At 34.6% G+C, this 11,533-nt stretch overlaps 1 long non-coding RNA gene across 1 annotated transcript; it reads right to left on the reverse strand.

The window, feature by feature from the left end:
• Positions 1 to 9,299: 9,299 nt before the first annotated feature.
• On the reverse strand, positions 9,300 to 10,707 carry LOC145051169 (uncharacterized). The gene is made up of 2 exons (XR_013683450.1): positions 10,024 to 10,707; positions 9,300 to 9,429 (listed from the first exon to the last, which is right to left on the reverse strand). It is a non-coding gene; the product is annotated as an uncharacterized LOC145051169 (long non-coding RNA).
• Between the last annotated feature and the right edge of the window lie 826 nt (positions 10,708 to 11,533).

Consider the following 11,533-nt stretch of genomic DNA (forward strand, 5'->3'; position numbering starts at 1 on the left):
CCTTTAAACATTATTTATACGTCTATACATATATGGGCATGCAATTTGTAATATAAAAGCATAAATAAGTATTTATAAGGCATTTGAAACATAAGTATTATTTTTAAAGAAAGATTGACTTGATGTCAATCTATAAAACCATTTGAAGGTGTAGATTTGATTAAAACAGTTTAAGTATAAGGAACATTTGCTTAAATCACAGTTGCAGTGTAAATTCGAAAAGTAAATGGGTTTGGAAAACATTTAGAAGTAAAACAGTTTGATAGATAGTTTGAATAGTGATAAAACCACTGATTTCCCTAGTTATTAATCACATGTGATTAGTACAATCACAGGTGATTGAAACAATAACTATAAGTATTTAACTTGCATTCCCCCCCTTTTGAAAGCATATAAAAGCATTTAGAATATTTAACAGGTTGATTAAGGGGTATGAAACTCACTTGATTGATTGAGGAAAGCGAGATGGAAAACCGGGCAGAGTTTCGTCTCGGAAAACGGATTTTTCTCGGGATTCTCGGGAATCTCGGGAGTAAAATCGACCCTCGGGACTTGAGCAAAAAGACCAGAGCTCCGGGTTATAACGGGCACGGAAAACGAGACAAAGTTGTGAGAGAGAGGAGAGAAATGAGCCACATTTTCGGAAAGCCTCGCATCCTATTTATAGGAAGGCTGAACCGCCTCCGAACGCGGGGCGTACGCTCGTACGCAGCGCGTACGCGTACGTCATGCATGACCGAAGCCTCGACTGCCTCGGTTCGGATGGGACGGGTTGCTGGGTACGCGGGTCGGATGGGACGGCGGGTCGGACGGGACAGCGGGTCGGACGGGTCGGAGCTTCGGACGGGTCGGACGGTTTAGAACTCTTCGGATAGTGCGACGTGGACGATCCGAGACCCTCGATCTCAGTACGCGGGGCGTACGAAGGTACGCAGGGCGTACTTCGGTCCAATCCGATGACTCCTCTTCGGATATTACCGGGAATTTATAATTAAATTCTTATTTATTTTAAATAAACTAAAAAAATTCATATCTCCCTCATACGAACTCCGTTTTTGACGTTCTTTATATCCTCGCGAAGGTGAGACCATGATCTACGACTTTCGTTTAGATTCCGTTGGCTAATTCCAAAATTATTTTTATTATTTATTTATTAAAATGACGTGATTAAGGAATTTCTTCAAAATTTCATAACTTCCTCATCCGGAGTCAGATTTGGACGTTCTTTTTATGTACGCAAACCTTGATATGATTCCTATTACTTTATTTAATCCGAATAAGATTTTAGGAAGGTTACATTTTGACCTAAATTTGATCGGTTTTACATTACATTGACTCGAAATATCGGGTTGTCACAAATCCCGTATAGATCTATACACACAATGTCCGCTCTCCCTACAGGAGACTCTGGTTACCAACTAGACGACGGAGAATGCCGTGTCCCGAAGATGCTTCCCAAATAGTGGGTAGTGGGTTTCCAATATAAGTGCAGAACTAGAGGTAGAGACTCATAACTGAACTGACAAGAGTAAACCTATATGGCTATGCTTGTATATATAATATATATATAACTAATGAATAAAACGACCTTCGGATGGGCATCCGATCCCACCAGACCACATCTCAACGAAGAAAAGGAAATCGGGCGAACAAGCCTTCCTAAGTCCTTCAACCATTATTTATATGCATCTATACAAGCATAGGCATACATCCAACTACGTTTGAGTGTGTAACATGTGGAAAACATATCGTGAAGTATAACCAAATTGTGATGTATAACCGAATCGTGTGGAATAATCAAATCGTGGGGTGTAAACAAACAGTGTGGAATATCCGAGTCGTGAAGTATAAGTGTACAGTGTGCAATAATCGAATCGTGAAGTATAAGTGTTACCAAATATAAGTGTATCACGAAGTAGAAGCGACAACAAGTGAAGTAGGAGCGTATTGAGTATAAGTGAAGTAGAAGCGATATCAAGTATAGGTGAAGTAGAAGTGTATCACTAAGTAAGAGTGTAAACAAGTATAAGCATTTAACTAAGTATAAGTATCCACTAAGTAAAAGTATAACAAGGCAGTGGTATATAACGAGTGGGGTATCAAAACATGGAAGAAAACTTTATACTTAAGAAAATCACGACTGGGTATTCCTTTGTAAAAGAAGTTTTAAAACCTTTAGAATTTCTTTGGAAACCTTTCATAAATCAGTTTTAAATGAAACTTTGATAAAAAAAATATAAGTAAGAGATTTGAACAAGTGGAAACATTTTACAAATCCATTTACATTATCAAACTCGGTAAAACAGTTAATAGTGTGGTAAATCCTTGTGCATGCGGGTTATCAATCACATGTGATTGTTATGATAACTGGCATGTTTAACTTGTATTTCCCCCCTATAAAACATTTAAAAAAGTTTAAAAGGTTCATTCAGGGGTATGAACTCACCTGGTGTAAGTGGATCCGACGAAGGTGCCGGTTGGGTGCTCGGTGTCAAGTAAAGACTTGGACACACTTAGTGACTTATTTAACATATGATAACATATGTTCACATACAATTAGTACATTTAATACTAATTAAATAAGTATACACACGCTAAAAAGCGGAAAACACTTTGGTTAAGTGTTTGGGGTGTCCCGGGTAACATTTAAGGGCTTGAATGGCTTAGGAATGGAGTTTACTCTCCACGAGTAAACTCTCCATATGGTGTTTAAGGCCCTGGGACAACTCCCCATGAGTTTACTGCCGTAAACTCATGGTGAGGGCGTTCTAGGATGTTTAAAGGCTCTATCTTGATCGTGGAATTTTGCTAGGTCCAAATCTAAATTGTATGAGTCGATTTAAGGCTTCAAAAGGGACCAAATGGGAGTTTACGGCCCATGAACCACCCCTATGGGAGTTCACGGCCGTGAACTCCTATACCTTGATTTTATTGAAGTTTAAGCCCTTGTTTCAACCCTAACATTTTCTAGTGAAGGTATAACGCCATTTGGGGGGGATTAAAACTACCATTTGACATGGTTTGGAGGTGTTTACGACCTAAGCATGTGCTTGGGCCATAAACTCCATTTCACCCCTCAAATCTATGTGTTTAAATGTTCTAAACCCGAAATAGCAAGTCCCTAATTTATGTATTAAGCCTAAGGGTGGTTTGGGAGTGTTTGGAACTTGTTTTAACAAGTTTAGAGGGTGTTTACGGCCTAAGCATGTGTTTGGGCCGTAAACCCTCTTTTAAGTCCCAAAAATTGTTGTTTTGTGCTTCAAACACTCCTAGGCTAAATCCTTAATTGGTTCCTAGGCTCAAAGGGACAAATATGGGTCATTTTGGCCTCATTTAAGGGGTTTACGGCCCTAGAGTGTTCTTGGGCCGTAAACTCCTCTTTGACAGCTTATATGGTCAAATTTTGGGGTAAAGTCACAGCCAATAATGTTTAGGATAATTTAGGGTACAAGAACTTACGATTTGGAGGCGTTTGGTTGCGGATTTGAGGCGAAATCGGGCTCGTATGAGAGAGAGTATAGAGAGAGAGTGAAAAGGGGTGGAATTAAGTACATTCCCCCTTATATATGGGTTGGAGTTGGAGCTCAGTGGGAATCTACCCGATACTGTCGCTAAACGGGGCTTTTGGTCGCACCCGATTTAGTGGTCGTAATAATAAAAACTAACTTTTTCCAAATTACTATGGAAATGTAATTTAAGTGTTTTTATTTAGTTTATTACGACTATAACGACATAAAACATAAATACATAAAACATTTATTTATTTGACGACCTCTTATTAACGAAACTTTTATACAGTGGTAGATTCCGTTAACGGTAATGGGGTAATGTAACAGAATAACTTTGGGTTGTCACATTTATGGGTTTATATACTTAATTCACTATAAACAATGCTCTGGTACCAATCTGTCACACCCCAAAACCTAGAACGGCGGAAACGTTCAGGGGCGGAGGACGTCATGTAATGTATCACAACAATGTAAAGTAGTAAACAAGCAACAACATCATCCATCGCATTACTATTATGAATTTTACATACAAGTGTGTTCTTTCATAATGTACAACAATAAAATGAATAATCAGAATATGACGAGTCTGGACTGCTCCGTCTTCACAAACCTGGTCGTCATACCTGTCTATGTGTGACCTGAGAATACAAGTTATTTTGAAAGCGAGTATCAGCCAAGAAGCTGGTGAATTCATAAGTATTTAAGTGTCGTTGCCTTGTTTTGGTAAGCTTTTATGAATGCCATGTAAATCTTTGAATGAAACAGTTGATATAAGTATGAAAACCCTAGAAAATCCCATATTTCCTACTAGTATGAAATGTAGTCTTCTACCAAGACCCGAATGCTTTGCCATAACAATGATAGTTTTTCCTTCTTTTTGACTATTACTAACAGTACTTAGTCTAACTCATCATTTATGTGAATGTATCACAAAATAAAGTAATAGGAAAAATATAATCATGTAAGTGTTATCCTTTTGTATTAGGATTAACATGACATCGCGATTAGCGAAATGTATAACCTTTAAACATCCGTAGATGGATCAATTTTCCTCTGTAGCTGCAGCAGGTTTAAGGAATCGTTAGTCCTATAAAGGTACTCCTAATATAAGTATTAAATATAGGCATCCGTAGATGTTCATTTACCTCTGTGGCGAATAGTAGGCCAAAGGAATGGTTAGTTTCGTAAAGGTACCCCTAATATAAGTAATAACCGTAGGCATCCATAGATATTCATCTACCACTGTTGCTAACAGGTGGGTTCCGGAATGGTTAGTCCCGTCTAGACATCCCGTTGAACTGGGATAGGCAGGACAATTTACACATAATGTACTAGTAAATCATCCTAGTGAATCTAGGTACAAATATCCATGTGTGTGCATACACATAAATGTATATATGTAAATGTACTCATGTAAGCGTATCTATGTAAACGTACTCATGTGTCATGTAAGCATATGTAAACCTACTCATGTATTATGTAAGCCTATGTAAACGTACTCGTGTAAGCATATCTATGTAAACGTACTCATGTATCATGTAATGTACAAGTATAGACTCATGAATGAACTGAATCTTGTGTAATTCCTTGTAATAGGAATAATGTTTTGTATCTCCTAACTATCCCTATAATAGTTAATTGGAAGGTAATTGATTGTCCAAACAGGTTTATACACCCTTGCTACACAAGAATGTGGGAAACTGAATGAAGGATGAAAACTATAACATCAGTACATATATAAGAACATAAGTGTATAGATATAGTTTTGTTCAAGAAGGTAAAAATGGTTTTGTAAGACATCTAAGAGTTTTGAACAATAATTAACAATGACTTGATGTCATTTTAATAAACATTTCAAACGTAATACTTTTGCTACCAAGGTATTTTTAAGATAGAAAACCATTTCATGCATCACATTTTGAAGTATGTGAAATCTGCTGGATGAAAACACAGTTATAAATACATATGATTGATCTAATTAACATGTTGTTTTCTATTTGGATCCCCCCACCATTAAAGGATTTAAAATCATTTAAAACATTGATTAAGGGGTATGAACTCACCTGTAGTGAGTGGTACTGATGAACCGAAGAGGTAGGACTGCTAGGTGTCAAGTGTAGTCTTGAACACACTCTATGATCCTAGTTAACATATAATATCACATATATGTATCAAATTAGTCTATAAACAACTAATAAACAAGTCAATACACCCTAGGACATGCTAAACACCTTTATCAAGTGTTATTAGCCTCAAGGATTGTATCTAAGTTGTTGTAGGTCAAGGCTAGGGGTTTTAGGGTTCCAAAGGACCCCATACATGAGTTTACTCTCCAATAAACCTCACACAAGGAGTTTACGGTCGTAATCCCTTGAGTTTACGGCCGTAAGCTCCTAGGCCTAATGTTATTTGGTGTTTTGAAGTTCTAAGTGTTCCGTAGAAGCATTCCTACTTGGTGGTTTAGTCTGGGAAAGAGATTAGGGCAGCTTTCAACTCCTTTGAGGAGTTCACGGCCCTGGGACCATTTCCCTTAGAGATTATGGTCGTAATCTCTCATGGGGATGGGTCTTTTGGTGATTCCAAGTCCCTAAATTAACTAGGAACTAATCTAAGCTAGTGTCCAAGGCTTTTGAAGATTGTAAAGCACCTTTTGGCCCTTGAGTTAGGAGTTCACGACCCTAATGAGTTTACTGCTGTAAACTCATGGCCATTTATGTTTATGAGGGTCCTAAAGGTCATAAGGAAGCATCCAAAATTCAAGCCTAAGCCTTAGGAAGTGTTTGTGGCATCAAAACACCCCTAACTTGAGTTTACAACCCATGGACCATTTGGTCATGTGTTTGCGGCCGTAAACATCTATGGGTGTTGGTATTTTGATTGTTTTGGGTCCTAGACACATCAAGGTAAAGTGCTATGCTAGACTCTTGGCTTAAGGAAGGCATTTAGGGCATTTTGGCACCTTAAAATGGAGTTCACGGCCCAAGAATATCCTTGGCCGTGAACTCACTTTTAGCCCTTGATTCTTAATGTTTTTGATGTCTAAACAAGCCATGGGTAGTCTCTAGGTTCACTTTCAAGGTTTGGAGGGGCATTCGGCACACTTTGGCCCTTAAAAAGGGTTTACGGTCCAACATGTTCTTGGGCGGTAAACTCTTAAATCTTGTTGTTTTGACATGTAATCTAGGTTATTAAGCACTTAATAAGCTATATAATACAACTAGATAGATGTACTCACGTTTTGGGACGAAAGTCCGAAGATCCATGAGAGAGAATCTGTTTTTATCTAGTTGGAAATGTAACTAATGAATAAATATGGCTCAGATTTCTATATATAGTCCTGGGATTTTTGGCAGAAAATATTTTATTCACGCAATGAACTCTAATATCATAGAGTTTTGGAATAACATAGTTGCACAAAACCCTAGTGCATCCACTCTCCTGATATCTCCTTAAGTGTAAACCTGAAATACTCAAACTTATACCCAAAAGTCTGGAAATTCACTGTAACTGTTCTAGTCTTCTACTGACTTGATATGGTTTGTAGAAAATGGAAATCTCGGGTTGTCACAATCCTCCAGCTTTTTTTGATATTATAGTGCATTTAGTTTTGCATTTACCCAATGAAGCGCTTTACGGAGGCTCAATATATATGAGGTGGATATATCCGTTTCAAAGGTATATGAAAACCAAAAAAAACTATGTCAGAAATAAGGTGAGGTCGGAAGGTTCTATAGCTGAAGAAATTGAGACTTCAAGAAATCGAGAGTAAATGCAATCGTCCTGAATGAAACGAGGATGTAGTTGTTGAAAAAACAATTTTTTTGGATGTTTGAGTCTAAATGATGACTAATTAATGCAACACAAATCAAACATTTTTCTCCAAGGGGAAAACTTAATATCAAATAGTTTGTACAAAATTCAAGCAATACCCATGAAGAAATCAATATATGTGGAGAAATCAAACATTGTATGAAGTGTTCTTATCTTGATCTTTTCATTACTATTTTTTAATGTTTTTCCCATTTTCAATTCTTTATCTTTCTATCATGAATGCAGTGAATTCATTGAAGCACGTCCCCAAAGTGATATAAAAACCGAATTTCAAGATTGGTTTCTCAAGAATGTAGTATAATACACATGTATGTTTGATTAATCTATATTTGGGAGGTGTTATTGATTCAAACACAAAATTCTCCAAAATTAACCCCGTATAAAAGAATGCCTTAATTGAAAGTCTAAAGGTAAATTTTTTATATAACTAAATTTTATATGTTTATTTATAATTGGTTTCTAATTGATTGACTCTTTTTTATTTACAACAATGTTTTGATCTTGATAAGCACTTCTGGGATCCCCAACATGTTCAATTATAGAAATGAATTGATTCAATATTGGCTAAAAGTTAAACAAAAAGAAAAGTTGAAGCCAACAAGTATTTTAAGTGAAATGGAGGGGAGCTGAACCCTACAAACTGGGAGAATGTAGTTTAGTTCTTTTAAGTGAGAAACACAAAACCCGGTCAGCTATATGCATAGTAAATTTCCAACACCAAAAACAAAATAGTAAATAGTGGTGGGTGGGAAGGGGGAGGGGTCAAGCTCGTTTAGTAGTACGTGTAACAAAAAAATAAATTGCTATATATATATATATATATATATATATATATATATATATATATATATATATATATATATATATATATATATATCAAGGTTCTAAATAACGTAAGGCGTGGCTTGGCGACAAGGTAAAAGTTAAGTCATGACAAGCCTTGGCGAGACATGACGTTTTTCAAGGCGTGACTATATTATATACATTAAAATAAAATAAATCATATAATTATTGAATTTTATCAAATATATGAAGTTTTTATAAGTGTTATATTAATATCTAATAGAAAAAAGTTTACAAAAACTCATTTATTTTAGGCCCGATAAAAAAACAAAAGAAAAAAAAAACCGCACCTTGAAAAAAACTTGCGCCTTGGCGAGACATGACGTTTTTCAAGGCGTGACTATATTATATACATTAAAAGAAATAAATCATATAATTATTGAATTTTATCAAATATATGAAGTTTTTATAAGTGTTATATTAATATCTAATAGAAAAAAGTTTACAAAAACTCATTTATTTTAGGCCCGATAAAAAAACAAAAGAAAAAAAAACCCGCACCTTGAAAAAAACTTGCGCCATAACGCGATAAGACGCGCCTTGACACATTATTTGGGCGCCACGCTTCACAAACCCGCCTTTGATGTTTTCGTAATGGTTACACCACGCCTCGCGCCATGGCACGCCTTCAGGCGCGCTATGACGCGTTTTTTAGAACCATAATATATATATATATATATATATATATATATATATATATATATATATATATATATATATATATATATATATATAGGCTTAGGTTATTTTGTTTTTACTAAGTATTGTGTGCCAGAATGCACAAATCTGGACCAATGGATGAAATTAATCAATGGACATGATTTGAGGGTGTATGATATTACAATGGGGTAACGTGTAGCATATAATCACACAATTTTAAGCAAAAGGGTATTTTGGACAATTAACTACATTTATAAAAGGAAATTTTCGGATTTTTAGGGATGATTAATTCTCCTAATTTAAAAAAAATCTGATTTTTTTTATTAATTCAATTTCAATTTTTTACCGATTTTATTCTGTCAGAATATTATTTGTTAGAGTAATGCTCTTTCAGAATTTTATTCTAATAGAATATTATTGAAGAAAAACAAAATTTATGAATCAGATGTTGAAAAATAACAAACATTCTAATATATTCTTATACATCTAAACTTAAATACAAATTCATACATATTCTTACATTCTAATATAATTATACATATTCTAAAAGAATATCGAGGTCTTCAACGCCTTCTTCCAGCCATTCCTATCACAAATACAACAAAAACTAATAATTGTTAAAAACATGTTGCTTACAATTAACTATCACTTAATATATTCTGGTAGAATACATAGAATATGATATAATACATATAATACATTCTGGCAGAATACATCGATTTTATTCTGATAGAATATATAGAATACATTCAAAGGTATTGTATTTACAGCTAGTAATTCTGACAAAATGCATACCACAAGGTTAAATTCTTTAAATACTCTTTCAGGAATTTCAACAAACACTTGTTAGACATTATCATCAAACAAGCCAAAAACCATAATTGATTTACTTGCAATAGTTTACATATAAACATAATTTCCAGCAACATGATTTAGAATGCATACCACAAGGTTCAAAGACTAAATTAATTTGTGTTGATGAAAAAGAAAAAGGCACAAACAACCTAGAACTGTATTCCATAACCGAAAGAAAAACAAAATATATGGCAGACCCATTAAAGCATAGAAACGTGGTTTTCATATAAGATTTGAAATCATTATTTTGTAAGAAATAAGAGCATCCACATAAAAGAAATTGAAACTCATCAACTTGAACACATGAATAAAGAATGTTACTTACATTATAAGGCCCTGATACAAGAGCTGGAACCATACAAACTAACATCTTTTTCTATGCTTCCTTCTAACTGAAAGTGACTCATTAAGCAAGAAAGAACAAATTTTGGAATAAGTAACTGAAGTTCACTGAGACATTTTAACAAACAGTTGGTGTGCAAATCGGAATATTTTCAATTCCACCAACAGTTCACTAAGACAACAAGTTGGTCCTTCTTTCAGGAATTTAGTCGAGTACCATATGTGCATAGCTCGTTCTTCTTGAACACGTTAGGTTTTCCGATACTTAACCATCCAATTCAGCGAACAATAGAAATAGATAATTTGAATCACAAGTTAACGATCCATAATTAATGAGAATTGAAGAGTTGTTACCGTATAAATAAGGGCATACGAAGTTTGCTCGATTTGGAAAAGCTCTAAAGAACCGATCATCGAAGGAACTGTAACAATGATGCAGAAACATACACCGGCTTCTTGTGACTCCAAAATTGCCTCGATGTTGAAGCTAGCTTCGATTGGAGATAGAGCCACTGATAATAACATCTTCTTAATCAATGGAATGGGGAAAAAGATTTGCAACAAGAGGTTTGACTACCTCTTTTGATCAGACGATGTTCATTCGTCCATAAGAAAATTGGAGGAGGCATATTACATATGATATAGAAGGCTAGGGTTAAATAGTTGGTCAAACAGATTTTTTTATGACAATTTCCATGAATTAAAGGATTTTATTTTAATTAGCATGCTAAAGTTACATAATTACCCTTATTATAATTTTTAATTATTTAATTATTCCTAAATTCCTATTGGTGCATACAGACACACAATAGTTGTCAAAAACATTTTAACCTATATATATATATATATATATATATATATATATATATATATATATATATATATATATATATATATATATATATACTATATTATAAAGCATACATACTTATGTCTTAAATACAATTTATTATGCATGATGTACAATAAAAATAAGGATCTCTTAAAAAAATGTATTAAAAACATATTATACTCCATAAGATACAACATTTCAATGCACCACAAATCCTACCCCACCCAAACCCCCTCCCATTCACACACATACAAAAAAAGAGTATACAAGATATCATTCTATAGCATACTACACATACATATAAATATAAAATACAAAAAATAAATAAAAACTTAAGAGAAATGGTGCAAGCTGGATTTGTTTGACAATCCAACACTTCCCCAAGATTGCTATCTTTATAGCCTCTCCCCTATGTTACCATCTAATCCAACCCCTTTCCCTGTGTTACCATCTAAATGGAGGATATTACATCTTAGCATTAAGAGGATGAATCAAAGGATGGATTTTAAACAAACAAATATTTCACATGGATCGCTGATGGTTTTACCTGCTTTAAAACCAAAAGACCCATAACCATTTTTTTACTCCTCATCTTCTCTCTTATATCTCTTTCTCCCTCTCTTTTTCCCAGAAGTAGCTTCACCACTTTATATTTTTTTTT

Source organism: Lactuca serriola, chromosome 5 (genome assembly GCF_051521515.1).
Source record: "Lactuca serriola cultivar US96UC23 chromosome 5, Lser_US96UC23_V15, whole genome shotgun sequence".
In the NCBI taxonomy this organism is placed as follows: Eukaryota; Viridiplantae; Streptophyta; class Magnoliopsida; order Asterales; family Asteraceae; genus Lactuca; species Lactuca serriola.